Here is a 25617-nt window from a genome sequence, read left to right on the forward strand (position 1 = left end):
AAAACTCGTATAGCAACTTGACCATTTTGGTTCCCTCATTTGATTAAATGAAATTCCCTTTCCCTTAGGCTAAATTCAGTCAGAAGGCCTCAATGTTTTAGTATTCAGAGCAATATTAGTTATGTTTGTCAGTGATCCATACTGTCCAGGATTACCATTACTGTAAGGAGTTTTCAGCCACTATTTGGACTTCATAGAACAAGAAGATCAAAACAACCCTGTAATTAGATGTGTAATTTTAAAGGGCCTTTTTATATTAACACATTACTTGTGCCTTCTGATAAATTTCCCTCTTGGGCCTGCTCAAAGTGCATAAGCATACCTCATTAATAATCACTGTGTTTAAAATTATTTAGTGTCCAGATGTGATGATCATGTCTGAAAGAAATTAAACACCTCTATTTTGCATTGCAGTTAAGCTGTAGATAACGGGATGGAGGAAGAAATGCCATTATGAGCTACAATTAGGATACCATTTGAAGTTTGTGACACCTTCAGGTAAATGTAATCACAGAACAATTAGCAGGTAATTATGCAACAAGGATGTAAATTCATGTGTGGGATGAGAAAAGATCCTGAATTTCAGCCTGGGACAATTTAGTTGAATTATTTATTTTCATTGAATAACTATTGAGGCAAGGAAATAAAACAAGGACATACAGTCATCCATTTACCTGACAAACCTAAGTGTAAACGTCAAATAGCCTATCTGCTAAATAGTTGGAAGTCCATTGAAAGAGATTATTCACATGCATGTTCTCTTGCAAAACAATTACGCAGTAAGAGGTCATTATCATTATTATTATTATAACAATTTATTCACTTTGTATCCCTGGCTATATAGGTCACTCCATCTCCTCCCAGTCATACCAAACCTCCCTCTTCTTCCCCTATGCTTTTTCCCTAGTCCCCTGATAAAGGAGGACCTCCTAGATTTAGTTTGCAAGAGTATTTTATTGAATATTTTTGTGTCAATGTTCATCAGGAAAATTGGTCTAAAATTTTCTTTATTTGTTGGGTTTTTGAGAGGTTTAGGTAGCAAGGTCACTGTGACCTCATAGAATGAGTTTGGTAAGGTTCCTTCTTTTTCTATTTTGCAGAATAGTTTGAAGAGTATTGGTATTAATTCTTCTTGGAAGGTATTGTAGAATCCTGCTTTGAAACTATCTGACCATGGGCTTGTTTTGGATGGGAGAATTTGAAGACTGCTTCTATTTCCTTAGAGGATATCTGACTGTTTAATGTACTTACCTGATCTTGATTCAGTTTTGGTAAGTGGAATCTTTGAAGAAAATTGTCTATTTCATTTAGATTTTCAAATTTTGTGGAATATAGGCTTTTGAAGTAAGACCTAATGATTCTTTGGATTTCCTCAGTGTCCATCATTTCCTCCTTTTCATTTCTGATTTTGTTGATTGGGTAGTTAGTTTGGCTAAAGATTTGTCTATGTTCTTGATTTTGTCAAAGAAACAGCTCTTAGTTTCCCTGATTATTTGAATTATTTTCTTTGTTTCTAGTTTATTGATTTTGGCCCTGAGTTTAATTATTTCCAGCTATCTACTCATCATCTTTTCCCTCACCCCCTAGAGTTCTCAGGTGAGCCATTAAATTTTTTTTGTATGAGATATTTTGAATTTCTTTATTAAGGCACTTAGCACTGCTTTCATTGAAAGACCAAAAGATAGCAGCGATCGTTAACACTATGTAGAGTAGGCGTGGTATAGCAAGAGCTACCTCGCTGCATTCTTTCCCGCCTTCCGGTTCCGGGGGGGTATGTGACTTGGCTCACAATCTGCCTTCCCGCCTTCCCTGTTCTGGGTACGTAACTTAACTACGGCTTTGTTCAAACCACCCAATCAGAACCCTGTAACTGCTTCTCGCTTCTGTAACCGCGCCTCCTGCTCCCGAGCCCTATAAAAACCCGTCACCCTAACCGAGAGGCGCGCAAGTCCTCCGATAGGCTTGGTCGCCCCGGGTACCCGTGTATCAAAATAAACCTCTTGTGGCTTGCATCCGAAGGCTGGTCTCGCTGTTCCTTGGGAAGCGGGGTCTCCCCGTCTAGATAGGCTCCTGGGAGTCTTTCATTCATAAGTTTGGGTAAGTTGTGCCTTCATTATCACTGAGTTTTAGGACAGCTTTAATTTCTTTCTTTATTTCTTCCCTGACCCAGGAGTATATAAATAGAGAGTTCTTCAGTTTCCATGTGTGTGTAGACTTTTTGCTATTTCTGTTGTTGAGGTCCATCTTTAGTCAATGGTGACTGATAGGACACAAGGGATTATTTCGATCTTCTTGTATCTTGTTAAGCTTGCTATGTGACTAACTATATAGTCTATTTTGGAGAAGGCTCTGTGAGGTGCTGAGAAGGAGGTCAATTCTTTTGTGTTTGGGTGAAAAGTTCTGCAGATGTTTGTTACATCCATTTGCCTGTTGGAGTCCTGGGGGTAGGGGTTGCACAGGAAATCCTGTGAGTTGTTCCCCAAATAACCCTGCTTAGTTTATTGGGTCTGGTCTCTGAATGGACAGTGGTTCTCAGGAAATTGCTTCAGATATCCTCTGGTGTATGAACATATGGGCTACCTGGGTTCCTTAGGAGCCCAGGGGTCCTCCTCTCACCAGAGAAAGTCCCCAAGACAACTGCCCTGCCACTGGCCTTCTTGTTCTTAATTTAATGAGCTGTCACTATTCAGACACTGTGTTTGCTGTGCATGGCTCTCTTGAAGAACCAGGGAGCCAAGTTTAGTTGGCCTCACTATGGAGACAGGCTGAGCTTTGGATCAGCTTCTGTGGCTGATCACATGGCTCCCAGGAGTCCATAGGTCTGAGGCTAGAGCTCTGTGCCCATTAATCAGAAGGTAGGCAGTGGCCCATGATCATAGCCCACAAGCATGTAGCTGGAGGCTACAGACTCAGAACCTGTGGGAACCCAGAAGCTTTTCTGGGAATTAGCTAGGTGCCCTGAGGTAGGACCTGATCTTTCCCTGACCATGAAATTTCAAAACTTGGAGACTCATTTTGTGGTGTTTTGGGGCCTGTAGTTCGGTCTGCACAGTTTGCAGGAGTGTGGCTCTTAACTGGAGACCAAGCATCTTCAGGAATCTGGTTATTCTTCCGAGGATTAGACCCAATTGCTTACCTCACCTTGGGGTTTCCTCTCACCTGGGGAACATAGTTACTGGTGTTTGGGGGCACACAGTTTTGTCTGTGGGTCTCTGTGCAGTCACTGCTGCTCTACTGATCAGATACAGTGTTCTATAGGTGCTGCCATCTTGGATCCCATCCATATTATTTATTTTAGAGTTATTTATTCTGGGTTTATGAATGTTTCACCTACATTAATGTCTACGCAACGTATGCATGGCTTGTGCTTGCAAAGGTCTGAAAATGGTGTGGATCACCCAAAACTGGTACGGATGACTTTTTTTTAATTTAATTTAATTTATATATTTCTGTATTACAGTTTATTCACTTTGTATCTGCTGCATCCCTCTCCCTTGTTTCCTCCCAGTGCCACCCTCCCTCCTTCCCTCTTCTCTGCCTATGCTTTTTCCCTAGGCCTAGTTCCCTAGTTCCCCTGCTGGCTGGAACTGAACCTAAAGGAATGAACTGGTGCAGAGGCTTTGGAACAGTGATGTTTTCTGTCTCATGTTTTGGGACACATTTAAGTTGGTTTCTTACAGTACCCAGGAACATCATAAAAGGCATGGCACTGCCCATAGAGAGATGGACTCTTCCACATTAATCATCAATCAAAAAAATGCAACACAGGCAAGTTCACAGGCCAGTATGGTGGTAGTGTTTTCTTAACTGAAGTTTCCTGTTCTAAAATCATTCTACCGTGAGTCATGTTGACAAAAAGGTAGCCAGCACATGTACAGAAATTTCAATACATCAACATGGCTGCTAAGGTAAGAGATAACATCCAAAGACCTTTTTAGGCCTATGTGATTCAGTTTTCCATGGATATCAGCCAGCCTTGACAGATCTTGTTGCAATAGGACTAGGTGTATCTTCTCTTGTGGCTAGACAAGGCAGCTTGGTTAGGGAAAAGGGATCCAAAGGCAGGCAACAGAGTCTGAGACAACTACAGCTCCTGCATGAAGCTCCATATGACGACCAAGCCACATAATTGTGACTTATGTGCAGAGGGCCTATTTCTGCCCCATGAATGCCCTTTGTTTTGTGGTTCATTCTCTGTGAATCCTTATTGACATAGGATAGTTGATTCTGTAGGTTTTCTTGTGGTGTCCTTTACCTCTCTGACTTCTTCAAATCTTCCTCTCCCTCTTCCACTTGACTCTCCAATCTCCACCTAATGTTTAGCTGTGGGTCTCTGTCTTTGCTTCCATCAGTTGCTTGATGAAGCCTCTCAGATGTCAGTTACATTAGGCACCTGCCATGTTTGTCTTTTTGGGTCTGGGTTTACCTCATTCAGGATATTTTCTAGTTCTATCCATATGCCTTCAAATTTCATAATGTCTTTTTTTATATTTTTATTTTTATTAATCACAGCTTAATCACTTTATATCTCCCCTGTATCTACATCTCTCTTCCCCTTCTAATCCTCTCCTCCCTCTCCCTTCTCCACGCATGCCCCTCTCCAAGTCCACTGCTAGGGGAGGTCTTCCTCTCCTTACATCTCACCCTAGCTTATCAGGTTTCATCAGAATTGGCTTCATTGCCCTCCTCTGTAGCCTGGTAAGGCTGCTCCCCCCTTATGGGGAGGTGATTAAAGAGCAGGCCAAATCAGTTCATGTCAGAGACAGTCCCTGTCCCCGTTATTATGGAACCCACTTAGGCACTGAACTGCCATGGGCTACATCTGTGCTTGGATTCTAGGTTATCTCCATTCATGGTCCTTGATTGGAGTATCAGTCTCAAGAAAGACCCCTGTGCCCAGATTTTTTGGTTCTGTTGCTCTCCTTGTGGAACTCCTGTCCTCTCCAGGCCTTATTATCTCCCCCTTCTTTCATAAGATTCCCTGTACTTTGACCAATTATTTTTAATGGCCAACTAAAATTCTGTTGTGTAAAGATATCCTATTTTCTTTATTCAATTTTTGGTTGAGGGAAAACTGGGTTGTTTCCAGTTACTTGCATTAGAAAGTTGTTACAAACATAGTTGAGCAATATTTTTTAAAATATGTTTTGTAAGATCTGTTTTTTATCTCTTAATTATATTAGCCTCATGAAACAAGATGGAAGGTAGCTTCTTTGTCTTTTTCTAAACAGGCGTACACATGAAGTGTATCATTTATTCATGTGCACATGAACTATTTTCATAAGGTTGACAATTATAGCTCTAATCCTTACAAAGACTTAGACATACTAAAATTACAATTCTTCTTTCATAACTATACCTTTTGTGTTTTAAGAAATTAATCTACTTTATGACTTGTTTTGCTTTTTATTAAATCTTGGGTTAAGATTGTACACATAATTTTGACTTACTTAGTAATGTATCACTAGTTACTTCCTGTCTTTTCTCTCTTTTCTTATGATTAAACAGATTTGAGTTTTACCTATTTTATGGATCATTTAAAATATATCAATTAAAAGAGTGAGATTGACACAAGCAAGTTTTTTTTTTCTTCTTTTATTCAGTAGATAAAAAGGACAACACAAGAATATCTGTTGAGAACAGCCATGGGGGTTCACCTGGCCCTGTGCTATGTAGGGGATGCCTTGGTGGAGACTGACCCCTTTAAGATTCCCAGCTTCGTGCTGGCTTCCTGGAGTGTAAAGAGCACATGAGAGTGGCCGCAGAACAAGAGAATGATGCCCTCCTGACCCTGCAGCAACATGACTACTGTGCCCACTACCTCATGTGGCTGCTGCAGTGCAGGTGGGACAATTTTCCCACCTCCTGGCCTGCAGACATGAGCAGCATGAGCATGACTGGGACTCCTGCAAGCACCAGGGATATGTGAACAGCTAGAAGGTGTTTGACCTTGAGCAGCAACCACTCCAGGGGAAGAAGCAGAGAGAAGAGAGGGGGAAACAGGCAGGCCAAAGCCAGGGAAATGGAGAAGTGGGCCCTGCCGTGGCCCTGTAGGGGTTACCCATCGGCCTGTGGACTGATCAGTGAAACAAAAGCGTTGGGTTGCCTGCCAAAAAAAAAAAAAAGAAAGAAAGATATTTGTTTAAAATTAATCTAGAGTCGAACACTGACATGTAATAAAACTTTAGGAATGTGAAGATAAATCATGACTCAAAGCAAATCTGGAGTAGCTGTATTAATTTATGACAAAGGGAACTTCGTGTAAGGGGGACTTACATGATGATGAAGTGGTCCATTGTCCAGGAAGAAATAAGCCTAAAGATAATGCAACGGACAACAGAGCAACAAATCATTTTGTTGTAAAACGGATATTAATGAAAAAATATAGAATTGAGTATTACAGTGGAAGATTTTTAGCAGATGCCTGGTAGTAATTGAAAATCAAGCTGGATTTAGTTGAACCCAATAGCTCTGTTATTAATCTAATTGACAGTTATGGAATTCTCCATCCCCAAGCAGCACACACACAGTGTTGTCACAAAACTTTCACCAATACACAGCATATACTATATCTCAAAGCATGCTTTAATATCCTTAACTTAGAAAAATTATATTTTTTGTTTGCTCAAGACAAAGTAGGAAAAACTAAGAACATAAGTTATCTACACATTCATAAGTATATGAAGATTGGATAAATCATTATAAAGAAAACATGGGTTAAAGAAAGTCCAAAGAACATTAATTAATGTGTGCTAATCAACATTAAATATGGACCTACTGAAAATACATAGAATTGTACATGGAGACATATTGTATAAAAATTGCAAGTACCATTGATAAACACAGAAATTTAACAAAATTATGAGATAATCTCTAGTTAATTTATTTTATCTACATTAATTCCATATTGCTCTTCTTTTATTGAATAAAATTCCATTGTGTGCATCCCATGTGCATTATCTATCAGTATGTTCTTAGACACCTGGGCAGGTTGTCAAGTTTCCCTACATTATCAACTCGGTGATCACTTCAGGAAAAGCCAATTTTCAGCTTGCATTGTTTTTCATGTTTTAAGTATGGTAGTGGACAATTATTAACTTTTTAAATATAGCAGAAACAAGGAGCATTTGTACCACTGACATAGAAAATAATAAATTATTATTGGCCCATCACAAGTTTAAAGTGTGTAGGCAAAGTCTGAATTAGATAATTAAATTTAATGAAAGTAATGGATTGTTTTTTTTTTTTTTAATCTTATGTCCCAGAAAATCTTTAACCTTTCCTATAAAACTGGAAATTGTAAATATTATCTTATGGAAAATGACAAGACAGATTTGAACTCAAAATCTCATACTAGTATTAAGACAAAACGGACTTAAAGATGAACACTGAAACTAATTCATAACTAAGCCCTCTGAGAACCCACCTATTGGTATCACAGCTTAGCATCATTGTCATTCAAGATTAGAATAAAACAAAAAACAAAACAAAACAACAACAACAACAAAACAAAACAAAACAAAACAAAAACAGTTCTTTCTGAATGGAGATTGAGCATTTTAGCCAGAGTCCTCCTTCTTGATTAGTTTCTTTAGGTGTACAGATTTTAGTAGGTTTATCCAATATTATAAGTCTAATATCCACTTATGAGTGAGTGTATAGCCTGTGTGTCTTTCTGCTTCTGGGATACCTCACTCAGCCTCTTTTCCATTTCCCACCATTTACCTGCAAATTTCATTATTTCCTTGTTTTTGATTGCTAAGTAATATTCCATTGTGTACCACAATTTCTGTATCCATTCCTCAGTTGAGGGGCATCTGTGTTGTTTCCACATTCTGGCTATTACAAAAAAGCTACTACAAACATGGTTGAATAAATGTCCTTATTATGTACTTGAACATGTTTTGGATATATGCCTAGGAGTGGGATAGCTGGGTCTTGAGGAAGCACTATTCCTAATTATCTGAGAAAGCTCCAGATTGATTTCCAAAGTGGTTGTAAAAGTTTACATTCCCATCAGCAATGGAGAAGGATTCTTTTTTTCTCCACAACCTCTCCAGCATGTGTTGTCACGTGAGGTTTTGATCTTGGCCATTCTGATGAGTGTAGCGTGAAATCTCAGGGTCCTTTGATTTGCATTTCTCTGATGACTAATGAGGTTGAGCATTTCTTTAAGTGTTTCTCTGCCATTCGTTATTCCTCTATCAAGAATTCTGTTTAGCTCTGTTCCCCATTTTTAATTGGATTACTTGATTTGTTGCTGTTTAACTTCTTGAGTTCTTTATATATACTAGATATTAGCCCTCTGTCAGATATTGGGTTGGTGAAGATCATTTCCCAATTTATAGGCAGTTATTTTGTTCTGATGACAGTGTTCTTTGCTTTACAGTAGCTTTTCAGTTTCATGAGGTCCCATTTATTGATTGTTGCTCTTAGAGTCTGTTCTGTTGGTGTTCTGTTCAGGAAGTTGTCTCCTGTGCCAAGAGTTCAATGTTCTTCCCCACATTTTCTTCTAAGAGGTTTAGTGTGTCTGGTTTTATATTGAGGTATTTGACCCACTTGGACTTTAGTTTTATGCAGGGTGATAAGTGTGAATCTATCTGCACTTTTCTACATGTAGACATCCAGTTAGAGGAGCACCATTTGTTGATGATGCTATCTAATCCCAATTCAGAAAGGCAAAGATGATGGACATCAGAAGAAGAAGAAAACAAGAAACAAGTCAGGAGCCTGCCACAGAGAGCCTCTGAAAGGTTCTATCCTACAGGGTGTCAAAACAGATGCTGAAACTTGTGGCCAACCTTTGAGCAGAGTGCAGGGAATCTTATGAAAGAAGTGGGAAATAGTAAGACTTGGAGAGGACAAGAGCTCCACAAGGAGAGCAACAGAATAAAAAAATCTGGGCATAGGGGTCTTTTCTGAGATCATGTATGGGGATAACCTAGAATCCCTGCACAGATATAACCCATGGCAGTTCAGTGTCCAAGTGGATTCCATAGTAATGGGAACCGGAAATGTCTCTGACATGAACTGATTGCCCTGATCTTATCACCTCTCCCTGAAGGGGAAGAAGCCTTACCAAGCCACAGAAGAAGACAATGCAGCTACTCCTGATGAGACCTAATAGACTAGGATTAGAAGGAAAGAAAGGAAGATACCCCCCTCATCAGTGGACTTGGGGAGGGGCATGGGTGGAAAAGGAGGAGGGATGGAGAGATTGGGAGGGAAGGAGGGAGAGAGCTACAGGGGGATACAAAGTGATTGATTATAATTAACAAACATTTAAAAAATCCTAGCACTTAGGTAATTATATCAAATAAAATATGTGAAATTTGACTCCAAAAAATAATGTATCATTACTAAGGACTATTGTATTAAATTGGTTAATATTATCAGTTTTTATATATGAAAGACAGCTGGAAAAAAGTTCTTAAATACACCACATCCCATACATCTGTGTTATGCCATGTAATCAATAATCCAAAATTTTTTTATAATATAATACATGAAACTCTCCAGCATGTGTTATCGCTTGAGTTTTTCATCTTGGCCATTCTGATGGGTGTAAGGTGATATCTCAGGGTCGTTTTGATTTGCATTTCCCTGATGGCTAATGAGGATGAGCATTTCTTTAAGTGTTTTTCTGCCATTCGATATTCCTCTGTCGAGAATTCTCTGTTTAGCTCTGTTCCCCATTTTTTAATTGGATTACTTGGATTGCTGCTTTTCAGCTTCTTTAGTTCTTTGTATATACTGGATATTAGTCCTCTGTCAGATAAAGGGTTAGCGAAGATTCTTTCCCAATCTGTAGGCAGTCGTTTTGTTTTGATGACGGTATCCTTTGCTTTACAGAAACTTTTCAGTTTCATGAGGTCCCATTTATTGATTGTTGCTCTTAGAGCCTGTGCTGTTGGTGTTCTGTTCAGGAAGTTGTCTCCTGTGCCAATGAGTTCTAGGCTGTTCCCCACTTTTTTTTCCAATTGATTTAGGGTATCTGGTTTTATGTTGAGGTCCTTGATCCACTTTGACTTTAGTTTTGTGCAGGGTGATAAATATGGATCTATTTTCATTTTTCTGCATGTAGACATGCTGGAGAGGTTGTGGAGAAAGGGGAACCCTCCTCCACTGCTGGTGGGAATGTAAACTGGTACAACCACTCTGGAAAGCTATCTGGCACTTTCTAAGACAAATAGGAATAGTGCTTCCTCCAGACCCAGCTATACCACTGCTAGGTATATACCCAAAGTTTGTTAAAGTACACAAAAAGGACACTTGCTCAACCATGTTTATAGCAGCTCTATTTGTAATAGCCAGAACCTGGAAACAACCCAGATGTCCATCAACGGTGGAATGGGTACAGAAATTGTGGTATTTTTATACAATGGAATACTACTCAGCAATCAGAAAGGAGGAAATCATGAAATTTGCAGGCAAATGGTGGGATCTAGAAAAGATCATTCTGAGTGAAATATCCCAGAAGGAGAAAGACAAACATGGGATATACTCACTTATATAGACCTATAAGATATGATAAATATAATGAAATCTATACACCTAAAAAAAATAATCAATTGAGCGGACATGGGGTAAGATGATCAATCCTCATTTAGAAAGACAGATGGGATGTGCATTGAACGTATGACAGGAGTCTACTGAGCGCATCTGAAAGACTCTAACTAGCAGTGTTTTCAAAGCAAAGACTCATGACCAAACCTTTGGCAGAGTACAGGGAATCATAAGAAAGAAGGGGAGTTAGTCTGATGGGGAAAGGATAGGAGCTCCACAAGGACCAAATATATCTGGGCACAGGGTCTTTTCTGAGACTGACATTCAACCAAGGACCATGTATGGATATAACCTAGAACCTCCACTCAGATGTAGCCTGTGGTAGCTCAGTAACCAATTGGTTTCCCAAAGTGAGGGGAACAGGGACTATTTCTAACAGGAACTCAATGACTGGCTCTTTGGTCTCCCCACCCCCGAAGGGAGGAGCAGTCCTGTTAGGCCACAGAGGAGAGCTTTGCAGCCAGTCCTGAAGATACCTGATAAAACAGGATCAGATGAATGGGGAGGAGGTCCCCCTATCAGTGGACTTGGAAGGGGCACGGTGGAGATGAGGGAGGGAGGGAGGGACTGGGAGGGAATGAGGGATCGGGACACTGCTGGGATACAGAGTTAATAAAATGTAACTGATAAAAAAAATAAAAAATATGTATAAAAAAATAAATAAAATCAATTTTATAAACCAAAAAAAATAATAATACATGAAACTCAGAATAATTAAGAAAACTCATCAAAGGAGTTAAAAAAAAACAGAGAAATTTTGAAGATTTATTTGGCTAGTTTGTAATATCATGCATGGCTGACATTTACCTTTGAATAGTAAATATGGATCACAGTGAATCAGAACGTTTTAATTATTTTTTAATTTTTTTTTCAATGCAGTTTATTCAGGAACCTTGAACAATCCTCGGACCCTGGGGAAAGCCAGCCCACAGCTTAAATAGCCTCTGGGTAGCCAACCAAAGCGTGCCACGTGGGCAATGCAGATAGGTCCACATACATGGAAGCAAGCCAGATCCTCAGCCTTAGCTAAATGGGGAATTGTTCGTGACAGAGAGCACTCACCATCGGGAAGGTGGAAGGCAGAAACCAGCTCCATCTTTAAGGCATAGCATTCCGCAGCTCTCTACAGTTCCCCCTTTTTGTTTTAGACGCATCAGGCAAGAGTAGAGGTCTGATCTCTGATATTAGAAATAAATTGGGACTTTGTACCGATGTTCATTTAGGTGTCATCCACCCAAAGAGCATCAAACCCGTCTGATACCTTTTTCTCAGAGGCGGGACCTGGGGCATCAACCCGCATGCAATCAGACATGCTCTTCTCTGGGTCCAAAGCGGCTGACCCTGAGTGCAGTGCTTAGCCTCGCATCCTGAGCGTATCATTTTAGCTTTTTATGGTATCCAACCATGCTTGGGGCGAATGTCCTGCTTCAATGGCTGTAAAGGCCTGAATGATCATGGCTGCATCAAACTGTTGTGAGACTCTAATCTTGCATATATACCACAGGCAAACCAAGGAGACCAACACCAGAAGGCCTGCTAACGCTCCCATGCCCGCCCATTCCTTCAGATGATTCATGGCTGCAGCAATCCATGGTGATAATCCTGTGGCTAGTCCTACGTCCACTCTGGTAGAATTTACTGTGACAATGGCCACTCTCAGCTGCTCCATCGTAGTATCGAATTCTTCAGACAGAAAAGGGATCTTGGAACTACAGCCACCATTGTTACTACCATCTCATTGATGGCTGTTGGAGCTACCACCAGGGCATTAGCCATGAGTCATACTGGGCAGACTGCTCAGACCCTGAATAATCATTTAGCCAATGTAGCTCATGCCTTAGTTGTACATAAAGGAATTAATGCTCAACTAAAAGGAAGCTTGATGGTGTTCAATCAGAGGATTGACCTCGTGCAGGAGCAAATTGATACCCTATGGCAAATCGCTCAACTTGGCTGTCAATGAAAATATGCTGGACTTTGAGTCACTAGCATATAACATGAGAATTTTTCCTGTGTTGCAAATCTGTCTAAACAATTGTCGAGCTATATTTTAGGTAATTGGACTGGAGAATTCGTTTTAATTTTTTTATATTAATTACAGTTTATTCATTTTGTATCCCTGCTGTAGCCCCTCCCTCATTTCCTCCCTACCCCAATGTCTCTCCTTCATTTTCTTCTATGCCCCTCTCCAAGTCCACTGATAGGGGTGGTCCTCCTCTCCCTCCATCTGACCCTAGCCTATCAAGTCTCCTCAGGACTGGCTCTTTTTTCTTCCTCTGTGGCCTGGTAAGGCTGCTCTCCCATCAGGGGCTGATTATCAAAGAGCAAGCCACTGAGTTCATTTCAGAGAAGGTCCCTTTTCCCCTTACTAAGATACCCACTTGGATACTGAGCCACCATGGGCTATATCTGAGCAGGGGTACTAGATTATCTTCATGCATGGTCCTTGGATGGAGTATCAAAGGTCCTTGTTAATAGCTGTTTTGTTCACATAGTAGTAACTAAAGAACTTTGGCCAAGAGATGTGGGGCTTTGAAAACTGGCAACTTTTAGTTGTTGATCTCCCTTTGCCCACATTATATCTATTAAGCAGCAACAGACAACAGATATATGACTCAAGTTAATGTAAGAAAAACATAAAAAGGAAATGTCAAGAGTAGGACAAGAGGAGAGTTAATGGACTCCTGGCACTTAAAAAAAGGATTGTCAACCAAAAATTGAATTGAAGAATTGTGATAGAAAACAGCCCCAAGAGCCACAGTGACCTCTAGGAGACATAGCCATGAATATCAACCTACTTAATGTCTACCCTCAATTTGGTCTTAGCTTTTCTCTTAACAAGAAAACCACAAACCAAAACAATAGGCCAACATATTTGTGAAATATTTCTCTATTTAGTCCTTGATGAAGTAAAACATGTCAGGAAGGCAGGTGAACAAACACTGAACAGAAAATGATAACAACATACCACAACAACCTCTGATTGTTAGAAAAGTGAGGCTTAAAATAGAGAATAAGCTGCTCAATTGGTCTGTTCATGGCTTTGAAAATTATTAATCACAAGCACGAACACACATGGCATTGCTGCTCTTGAGAGCTTCCTGTTTTAAGAGATGCACATTTATATGAAGGATAAGAAGACACCCTGGAGAGAGCTTAATTTTCGCTTCCCAGAAATCAGATTCAGCGATAATTCATGTGCTTAAAACCTCATGTGAAACAAAAGTAAATATTGACAAACTTTCACCACGAGGAATATACATTTGCCTATACACGGACAACATATGTATAAATGTATGCCGTTTCTACGAATGTTATTTTCAACATCATTTACGATTTTTTAAGGTCTCTGTTTTCATAAACATATTATAATCATCAAAACACAAACCTACAACTTGACCATTAAATTTCAACTAAAATGCATTGGGTAATTTTCAGGTAAAACTGACAGTTTTAATTTTTCCAACAAATAGAATTAAGAGTGTAAATGAGTCAGATATTACATTACATATTGATTTATTTCATCAAATTAAGTGACTTACTGGACTTCTCTGGAGCCATTTGTCATGTGTAATGGCTGGGTGGGGAGCCAATAATAAAGTAGATCTCATAAAGAAGGACTTGATAAATGTGTGAGTGTAAATATGTACAGATGCTTTGAAATAAAAATAAACAGCCTCGGTCAAATTGAAAATAACTAACTCTGATTTAGTCAGGATTTCCTCATGTGCTTTTTCTAAGGCAACTCAATATTCCTGGTCCTCCTGTAATTCACACCAACTTTATGGAATCAGTTTCTTTTTTCTTTCTTTCTTCTTTTTTTTTTTTTTTTTTTTGCTATAAATAAAAGGCATTGAAGTCAGTGAGCTGATATATATATATATATATATATATATATATATAATTATAAGTCATTTCCACATGAGTGACTTAAAAAGGATCATGAATTACAAAGCAGAAGTAGGAAATACGTGTAGAATAAGAAGAATTTTAGTTTATGGTAGTAGCATGCTAAACTAGCCCAGAATACCACTGTCCCTAAAAATATTTTGCATCTAATTGTATTAAATGTTTGAAATAGTAATTGAAACATCCAGACAAAAATCCAAAACTGAAAAAAAAATACTGTAGAATTGCCAAGCCAATTTTCAGAGAAAATCCTATAAACAAATTTCCATAAAACTATCAGGCAGCAATGTATGTCATAGAATATTTATTGTAATCATTAGTTTCTAGCTTCTGAGTCTCCTCTAAAGGAGAGAGGATGGATCTGGGGTTTGCCCAGAGTTTAAGCTGCAAGCCTCCACAGAGCTGTAAAAGTTATGTTCTAAGTAAGGCACAGACTATTTCATTTCTGCAGCTACAACCACATCTTTTCTTTCAAACACTGTGTTTTCTCTATCATAAGAAAACATAGACTTCAAGGGCCCCAGAAACTTTAAACAAAATTGAAGTTAATGTCAGGCAGAAGTCATGGTAGATATCACGAGGTTCCTAGGAGACAAAAACCAAACCAAACCAACCAACCAAACAAACAAAAAACATCTCTAAACAAGTTATATAAGCTCCTTGGAGAGAAAGAAAAAAGACACAAACGAAAACTCATATTTTAAGGCAACAATATTACAAGTCAACATTTTTTTCTGAGAAACAATGAAGAGGAAGATCATGTCAGGGAAGTAGCTGAATTCAAATTTTCATATCTATATCAGCAGAAAAGTTGAATTTAGAGAAAACTCATTTCTAAGCATAAAGATAACCCTGGCATGAGAATGACAGTTTTATTGTTTTGATGCATTAACATAAAATTAAATACACAAAAAAGTTATCCCAGATAGAAAAAGAAATATGCAAATCCTAATAAACATATTTTTCCAATTAGATAAGTTTCTAGTCTTAGAAATATGAAATAATCAAATACCATATAGTGAATGACAAGAGAAGTTTTGAAATTCGTCTGGGCAAAAACAAAACAAACCAAAACAAAAGAAAACAAAACAAAACATGTTTTGCTCCTGTCCCCTCCAGGCCTTTCTATTTCCCCCTTCTTTAATAAGATTCCCTGCACTCTGCCCAAAGTTTGGCTCTGAGTCTCAGCATCTGCCTCGACAAGCTGCAGGGTAGAGTCTTTCAGAGGCCCTCAGTGGTAGGTTCCTGTTTTGTTTACTGTTTTCTCCCTCTTCTGATGTCTGTCCCCTTTGCCTTTCTGAATGAAGATTGAGCATCTTACCCAGGGTTCTCCTTCATGATTAGCTTCCTTAGGTATACAGATTTTAGTATGTGTATCCTGTATTATATGTCTAATATCCACTTTTAAGTGAGTACATAGCATGAGTATCTTTCTGCTTCTGGGATAGCTCACTCGGGATGATCTTTTCTAGATCCCACCATTTGCCGGCAAATTTCATGATTTCTTTGTTTTTAATTGCTGAGTAGTGTTCTATTGTGTAAATGTACCACAATTTCTGGATCCATTCCTCAACTGAGGGACATCTGGGTTGTATCCCACTTCAGGCTATTACAAATAAAGCTGCTACAAACATAGTTGAGCAAATGTCCTTGTTGTGTACTTGAGCAAATATTGGGTATATGCCTTTTGTAGGTAGTGGAGACTGTAGGCCAGTGGTTCTGTGGCTGGCTTGATGTCAACATTTCTCTTTTGTACCTTGCAGAATAACCTCCCAAACAAACACTAGAAGCTGTAGGCACCAGCTGCACTTCTTCAAGTTCAATGTATGTTGTCTACTGGAATGGCACCCTGATGTCAGTTTTCAGAGTGCAACCCTTTTGTCTTAGCATAAGCCTGGGTTGTTTGGAGGATTCCATGGAACCTCTTGACCAGCATCTGGTCTAAAGGCAGCACAGTCTTGCCACTGGAAGACTTGCCTGGCTATAAGACAAGGCCACTTGTAACTGTGTATCTATTACTAGGAGTCCTCATTTGGATCACCTTCATAAGTTCCAAAAATTGCATTAGGTTTCCATCCCACCTTCCAAATGTTCCTCAAATTTCAGTTGTCTCTTTCAGAACTTTCTCCTAAATCCCTCCAAACCTGACCCCTCCAGATTCTATCTTCACCCACCCCCACTACACCTACAAAATATATTTAACCTTCCCAGGGAGGCACAGAAGCCTGCCCACCATCTGAGCCCTACTTTTTACGTATTCTTTCCAGGTCTGCAGACTGTAGCTTAGTTATCATTTATTTTAACGGCTATAAGTCAATATATACATAAGTCAATAAATTCTGTATTTCTTTCTGGGAGTAGGTTACCTCACTCAGGATGATAGCTTCCAGTAGCATTCAATTGCCTTCAAATATCATGATGTCATTTCCTAACAGCTGGGTAACACTTCATTGTGTGAATACCTCACTTTTTTTTTAAATCAATTCATCATTTGAGGGACATCTAGGTCATTTCCAGTTTCTGGCTATAAGACCAAAGCCTCAATTAACATGTGTATGCAATCATCCTTGCTGTAGGATTAAGCAACCTTTGGAAACATTACCTAGAGTGGTATAGCTGAATCTTGAGGTACATTGATTCCCATCTTCCTGAGGGACCGCCATGCTGATCTCATGTGCTTGTACTATGTTTGCACTCCCACTAGTATTGGAAGCGTGTTCACCTTGACATCCTTGCCAACATGGCCTGTCATATTGATCTTAGCTGCTCTGAAATGTGTACAATTGAATCTCAATGTAGTTTTGATCCTCATTTTTTTATTGCTAAGGGTACCTCATCTTAATTTTGATTCCATTTATCAATATGTCTGTTTTGATGCCATTACTATTTTTTATTAACTCAGGTCTTTAGAACAACTTGGAATCAAAGATGGTGTTGCCTAAGTCTGTCTTTTATTGTTTTGTAGTGTTTTAGGTATTGTGGGTTCTTTTTTTTTTCTTATATGAAATAGAGAATTATTTTTTTCAAGGTCTGTAAAGAATCATGGCAAAATTTTGATGGGCATTGCATTGAATTTGTAGATTGGTTTTGGTAGAATGGCCTCTTTACTATGTCAATCCTATAGATTCATGAACATGAGAGCTCTTTCTTTTGGTATCTTCTTCAGTTTATTTCTGTGAAGTACTGAACAAACTTTTCACTTGCTTGGAGAGAGTTACCCAAAGTTATTTTATATTATTTGGGGCTATTGTGAAAAGTGTTATTCTTCTGAATTTTTTTCTCAGTTAACTTGTCACTTGTATGTAAACTGGCTACAGATTTTTTTTTTGAGGTAATCTTGTAGCTAGCCATTTCTCTGAAAGTGTTTCTTCAGCTGGAGGAATTCATAGGTGGAATTTTAAGGTCTTTGGGTATATTACTTCATCATCAGGCAATTATTGATATTTTAATTCCTTCCTTTCAAATTTTTATCCCCTTGGTCTCCTTCAGTATTCTTACTGCTCTAGCTAAAACTCAAGTACTATATTGAATAGAGATGAAGAAAGTAGACAATCTTCTCTTTTGTTTGAAATTAGTGGAAATGTTTTCATTTTCTCTCAACTTAATTTAATGTTGGCTATAGGTTTGCTGTATATTGCCAGTCTTATGATTACGTATGTCTCTTTTTTTTTTTCAAATTTATGTCTTATTTTTATTAATTATTTTTTTAATTTTATTTATTTTTTCTTATCAGTTACACATATGTCTCTTTTATCTCTAATCTGTCAAGGCCTCTTATGATGAAGGGTTCCTGGGTTTTGTCAAAGGCATTTTTTTTTCATTTAATAAAATGATCCTGTGTTTTATTTCTTTTACTTAGTTTATAAAGTAGATGACAATTAATGAGTTTTATATATATATATATTTTTTTCAATGCAGTTTATTCAGGAACATTGAACAATCCTCGGACCCTGGGGAAAGCCAGCCCACAGCTTAAATAGCCTCTGGGTAGCCAACCCAGGCATGCCACGGGGGCAATGCAGATAGGTCCACATACATGGAAGCAAGCCAGATCCTCGGCCTAAGCCAAATGTGGAGTTGTTCGTGACAGAGAGCACTCACCATCGGGAAGGTGGAAGGCGGAAACCAGCTCCATCTTTAAGGCATAGCATTCCGCAGCTCTCTACAGTTCCCCCTTTTTGTTTTAGACACATCAGGCAAGAGTAGAGGTCTGATCTCTGATATTAGAAATAAATTGGGACTTTGTACAGATGTTCATTTAGGTGTCATCCACCCAAAGAGCATCAGACCCGTCCGATACCTTTTACTCAGAAGCAGGACCTGGGGCATCAACCGCATGCAATCAGACATGCTCTTCTCTGGGTCGAAAGCAGCTGACCCTGAGTGCAGTGCTTAGCCTCTCATCCTGAGCATAACATTTTAGCTTTTTATGGTAGCCAAACATGCTTGGGGAGAATGTCCTGCTTCAATGGCTGTAAGGCCTGAATGATCATGGCTGCATCACACTGTTGTGAGACTCTAATCTTGCATATATACCACAGGCAAACCAAGGAGACCAACACCAGAAGGCCTGCTAATGCTCCCATGCCCGCCCATTCCTTCAGATGATTCATGGCTGCAGCAATCCATGTTGATAATCCTGTGGCTAGTCCTGCGTCCACTCCGGTAGAATTTACTGTGACAATGGCCACTCTCAGCTGCTCCATCGTAGTATCGAATTCTCCAGTCCAATTACCTAAAATATAGCTCAACAATTGTTTAGACAGATTTGCAGCACAGGAAAAATTCTCATGTTGTATGCTAGTGACACAAAGTCCAGCATACTTTCATTGACAGCCAGGTTGAGCGATTTGCCATAGGGTATCAATTTGCTCCTGCAAGAGGTCAATCCTCTGATTGAACACCATCAAGCTTCCTTTTAGTTGAGCATTAATTCCTTTATGTACAACTAAGGCATGAGCTACATTGGCTAAATGATTATTCAGGGTCTGAGCAGTCTGCCCAGTATGACTCATGGCTAATGCCCTGGTGGTAGCTCCAACAGCTGCCAATGAGATGGTAGTAACAATGGTGGCTGTAGTTCCAAGATCCCTTTTCTGTCTGAAGAGAGTCATAGCGTGAGGGGCATCAATGGGCACAGGCACCCAGTGAGGCATGCGAGTAACCAGGGCATACCTAAATTTACTAGCATTCCAACATTGGGCAAAAAAGCAAGTATCATTACCACAATTACTTGGCTCTATCTGGCTAATAATGAATAAAAATGGGGGATATAGACAAACAGGTGTGGGCTTATAGGAAATATTATGAGAAGCCTTAGCCCCTCGTTGAAACATCCTGCGTCAGTTCTAGAACTAGCAGTGGTGGTGTCCGAGGTTTGAGTAGGTTCAGGAGACCATTGCCCCCAGGGGCGAGATGTGCTCCATGCCAATTGACTAACTCCATGTTTTCCTCCAATTTTGAAAGTCATTTAAGGTTCTTAAATTATTTTTTCCCTTTTTTCTTAAATTTTTCATCAATTACACTTTATTCTTTCTGCATCCCCCCATAAGCCCCTCCCTCCTCTCCTCCCAATCCCACCCACCCTCCTCCCTCTGCTTGCATGTCACTCCCCAAGTCCACTAATAGGGGAGGTTCTCCTCTCCTTTCTGATCTTAATCTGTCAGTTCACATCAAAAGTGGCTGTATTGTCCTCTACTGTGGCCTGGTAAGGCTGCTCCCCCCCCAGAGGGAGGTCATCAAAGAGCAGGCCAATCAGATTATGTCATAGGCAGTCCCTCTTCACATTACTATGTAACCCAATTGGACTCTGAACTGCCCTGGGCTACATCTGTGCAGGGGTTCTAGGTTATCTCCATGAATAGTCCTTGGTTGGAGTATGAGTCTCTGGGAAGTTCCCTATGTTCAAATTTTCTTGTTCTGTTGCTCTCCTTGTGGAGACCCTGTCCTCTCCAGCTCTTACTATTTCCCAGTTCTTAACTAAAATTCCGTTCACCTGCCCAACAGTTGCCCATCCGGCTCAGCATCTTCTTTGATAGTCTGAAGGGCAGAGGCTTTCAGAGGCCCTCTGTGGTAGGTTCCTAGGTTGTTTCCTGTTTTCTTCTTCTTCTGATGTCCATCCTCTTTGCCTTTCTGGATGGGGATTGGACGTTTTAGTTAGGGTCCTCTCTCTTGCTTAGTTTCTTTAGATGCACAGGTTTTAGTGGGTTTGTCCTATGTTGTATGTCTATATGAGTGAGTATATACCATGTGTATCTTTTTGCTTCTGGGACAACTCACTCAGGATGATCCTTTCCAGATCCCACCATTTACCTGCAAATTTCATGATTTCCTTATTTTTCATTGCTGAGTAATATTCCATTGTGTAGATGTACCACAATTTCTGCATCCATTGTTCAGTTGAGGGGCATCTGGGTTGTTTCCAGTTTCTGGCTATTACAAATAAATCTGCTACAAACATGGTTGAGCAAATGTCTTTTTTGTGTACTTGAGCCTCTTTTGGATATATGCCCAGTAGTGGTATGACTGGATCTTGAGGAAGCGCTATTCCTAGTTGTCTGAGAAAGCGCCAGATTGATTTCCAGAGTGGTTGTACAAGTTTACATTCCCACCAGCAGTGGAGAAGGGTTCCCCTTTCTCCACAACCTCTCCAGCATGTGTTGTCACTTGACTTTTTGATCGTGGCCGTTCTCATGGGTGTAAGGTGAAATCTCAGGGTTGTTTTGATTTGCATTTCCCTAATGGCTAGTGAGGTTGAGCATTTCTTTAAGTGCTTCTCTGCCATTTGGTATTCCTCTACAGAGAATTCTCTGTTTAGCTCTGTTCCCCATTTTTTAAGTGGATTACTTGTTTGCTGCTTTTCAGCTTCTTTAGTTCTTTATATATACTGGATATGAGTCCTCTGTCAGATAAAGGGTTGGTGAAGATTCTTTCCCAATCTCTAGGTGGTCGCTTTGTTTTGATGAAGGTGTCCTTTGCTTTACAGAAGCTTTTCAGTTTCAGGAGGTCCCATTTATTGACTGTTGCTCTTAGAGCCTGTGCTGTTGGTGTTCTGTTCAGGAAGTTTTCCCCTGTACTAATGAGTTCTAGGGTATTTCCCACTTTTTTTTCAAGCCGATTTAATGTGTCTGGTTTTATGTTGAAGTCTTTGATCCACTTGGACTTCAGTTTTGTGCAGGGTGACAAGTATGGATCTATTTTCATTTTTCTACATGTAGACATCCAGTTAGACCCCCACCATTTGTTGAAGATGCTATCTTTTTTCCATTGTATGATTTTGGGGTCTTTGTCAAAGATCAGGTGTCCATAAGTGTGTGGGTTTATTTCTGGGTCCTCTGTTCGGTTCCATTGATCCACCATTCTGTTTCTATGCCAGTACCATGCAGTTTTTTAAACTGTTGCTCTATAGTACAACTTAAGATCAGGGATGGAGATACCTCCAGAAGATATTTTATTGTAGAGGATTGTTTTAGCAATTCTGGGTTTCTTGTTATTCCAGATGAAGTTGAGAATTTTTCTTTCCAGGTCTGTAAAGAATTTGTTGGTAATTTGATGGGCATTGCATTGAATCTGTAGATTGCTTTTGGTAAGATGGCCATTTTTACTATGTTAAACTTGCCAAGCCATGAGCATGGGAGATCTTTCCATCTTCTCATATCTTCTTCTAGTTCTTTCTTCGGAGATTTGAAATTTTTTTCATACAAGTCTTTGACTTCCTTGGATAGGGTTACTCCGAGGTACCTTATGTCATTTGTGGCTATTGTGAAGGGTGTTGTTTCCCTAAGTTCTTTCTCAGCCCTTTTCTCTTTTGTATACAGGAGGGCTACTGATTTTTTTGAGTTAATTTTGTATCCGGCCACTTTGATGAAGGTGTTTATCAGCTGTAGGAGTTCCCTGGTAGAGTTTTTGGGGTCACTCACGTATACTATCATATCATCTGCAAATAGTAATAATTTGACTTCTTCCTTTCCAATTTGTATCCCCTTGATCTCCTTCAACTGTCTTATTGCTCTAGCAAGGACTTCGAGCACTATGTTGAAGAGATATGGAGAGAGTGGGCAGCCTTGTCTTGTCCCTGATTTCAGTGGGATTGCTTTAAGTTTCTCTCCATTCAGTTTGATGTTGGCTATAGGCTTGCTGTATATGGCCTTTACTATGTTTAGATATGTGCCTTGTATCCCTGATCTCTCCAATACTTTGAACATGAATGGATGTTGGATTTTGTCAAAGGCTTTTTCAGCATCTAGGGAGATTATCATGTGGTTTTTTTCTTTCAGTTTGTTAATATGGTGGATCACATTGATGGATTTCCGTATATTGAACCACCCCTGCATACCTGGGATGAAGCCTACTTGGTCATAGTGGATAATATCTTTGATGTGTTCTTGCATTCGGTTTGCAAGTATTTTATTAAGTATTTTTGCATCAATGTTCATAAGGGAGATTGGCCGGAAATTCTCTTTCTTTGTTGAGTCTTTGTGAGGTTTAGGTACCAAGGTGACTGTGGCTTCATAGAATGAATTTCATAATATTCCTTCTGTTTCTATTTTGTGGAATAGTTTGAAGAGAATTGGTGTTAGCTCTTCTTTGAAGGTCTGGTAGAATTCTGCGCTGAAGCCATCTGGTCCTGGGCTTTTTTTGGATGGGAGACTTTTGATGACCGCTTCTATTTCTTTGGGGGATATAGGTCTATTTAGGTGATTTACCTGGTCCTGGTTCAGCTTTGGTAAGTCAAATCGATCAAGAAAATTGTCCATTTCATTTAGATTTTCAAATTTTGTGGAATATAGACTTTTGAAGTAAGTCCTAATGATTGTTTGGATTTCCTCAGTGTCTGTAATTATATCCCCCTTTTCATTTCTGATTTTGTTGATTTGGGTGGTGTCTCTCTGCCTTTTAGTTAGCCTGGCTAAGGGTTTGTCGATCTTGTTGATTTTCTCAAAGAACCAGCTCTTGGTTTCATTGATTCTTTGAATTGTTTTATTTGTTTCCAATTGATTGATTTCAGCCCTGAGTTTGATTATTTCCAGCCGTCTACTCCTTCTTGGTGTGTCTGCTTCTTCTTTTTCTAGGGTTTTTAAGTGAGCCATTAGGGTGCTTGAATGAGCTGTCTCGAATTTCTTCTTGAAGGCACTTAGTGCTATGAACTTTCCTCTTAGCACTGCTTTCATTGTGTCCCACAAGTTCGGGTATGTTGTGTCTTCATTTTCATTGATTTCTAGAAAGACTTTAATTTCTTTCTTTATTTCTTCCCTGACCCAGCTGTCATTTAGTAACAAGTTGTTCAGTTTCCATGTGTGTGTAGGCTTTTTGTTATTTCTGTTATTGTTGAGGTCCAGAGTTATTCCATGGTGATCAGACAAGATACATGGGATTATTTCAATCTTCTTGTATCTGTTGAGGCTTGCTTTGTGACCCACTATGTGGTCTATTTTGGAGAAGGTTCCATCAGTTGCTGAGAAGAAGGTAAATTCTTTTGTGTTTGGGTGTAAAGTTCTGTAAATGTCTGTTAGGTCCATTTGATTCATGACCTCTGTCAGAGACATTGTTTCTTTGTTTAATTTCTGTTTGGTTGACCTGTCCTTTGTTGAGAGTGGGGTGTTGAAGTCTCCCACTATTAATGTGTGTGGATCTATATGTGCTTTAAATTTTATCAATGTTTCTTTCACAAATGTGGGTGCCCTTGTATTTGGGGCATAGATGTTCAGGATTGTGATGTCTTCCTGGTGGAATTGTCCCTTGATGAGTATGAAGTGTCCTTCCCTATCTCTTTTGATTAATTTTGGTTGAAAGTCTATTTTATCAGATATTAGAATGGCTACTCCTGCTTGCTTCTTGGGTCCGTTTGCTTGGAAAGTCGTCTTCCAACCCTTTACCCTCAGGTAATGTCTATCTTTGTGTCTTAGGTGTGTTTCTTGTATGCAACAGATTGCTGGGTTTTGTTTACATATCCATTCTGTTAATCTGTGTCTTTTTATTGGAGAGTTGAGTCCATTGATGTTGAGAGAGATTAATGACCAGTGGCTGTTAGATCTCTTGATTTTGATGTTGGCTGTGGTCATCAGGTTCTGTGCTTGGTTGCTTTTTGTTTTACTGAAGTGAGGTTATTTATTTCCTGTGTTTTCTTGAATGTAGCTAGTTTTCTTGGGTTGTATTTTCCCTTCCAGTGTCTTCTGTAATGCTGGATTTGTTTGTAGGTATTGTTGAAATTTGTTTTTGTCATTGAATATCTTGTTTTCTCCATCTATGGGACTGAGAGTTTTGCTGGGTATAGTAGCCTGGGCTGACATCTGTGTTCTCTTAGGGTCTGCATGATATCCGTCCAGGCCCTTCTGGCTTTCATAGTCTCTGTTGAAAAGTCAGGTGTGATTCTAATGGGTTTGCCATTATATGTTACTTGGCCTTTTTCCCTTGCAGCTTTTAGTATTTTTTCTTTGTTCTGTATACTTACTGTTTTGATTATTATGTGGCGGGAGGATTTTCTTTTCTGGTCAAATTTGTTGGGTGTTCTGTAGGCCTCATGTACTCTAATTGGCCTCTCCTTTAGCTTGTGGAAATTTTCTTCAATGATTTTGTTGAAAATATTTTCTGGGCCTTGGAGAAGGGAGTCTTCTTTTTCCTCTATACCTATTATTCTTAGGTTTTGTCTTTTCATATTGTCTTGCATTTCTTGGACGGTCTGTGTCAGGAATTTTTCGGATTTAACATTTTCTTTGACAGATACATCGATTTCTTCCATTGTATCTTCTACACCTGAGATTCTTTCTTCCATATCTTTTAGTCTGTTGGTTATGCTTACCTCTGTAATTCCTGTTTTCTTCCCTAGATTCTTCCTTTCCATTATTTCTTCCATTTGTGTTTTCTTTAATTTTTCCAATTCTATCTTCAGGTCTTGAGTTGTTTTGTTTACTTCCTTCACCTGTCTGATTGTACTATCCTGTTTTTCTTTTAGTTCCTTCAACTCTGTTTCTATCATTTCATTCAGTGTTTTAAGCATTTCCTTTTTAAAGGCCATAAACTGTTTGGCTGCAGCTTCCTCTATTTCTTTACGGATGGCAATATTCTGTTTGAGTTTATCTTCCTCTATGTCTTTATGAATCTTATTTGTTTCCTCTGTTATCATCTTCATGAGCATACTTGTTA

The sequence above is a fragment of the Meriones unguiculatus genome, chromosome 10 (assembly GCF_030254825.1).
Source record: "Meriones unguiculatus strain TT.TT164.6M chromosome 10, Bangor_MerUng_6.1, whole genome shotgun sequence".
Taxonomy (NCBI): Eukaryota; Metazoa; Chordata; class Mammalia; order Rodentia; family Muridae; genus Meriones; species Meriones unguiculatus.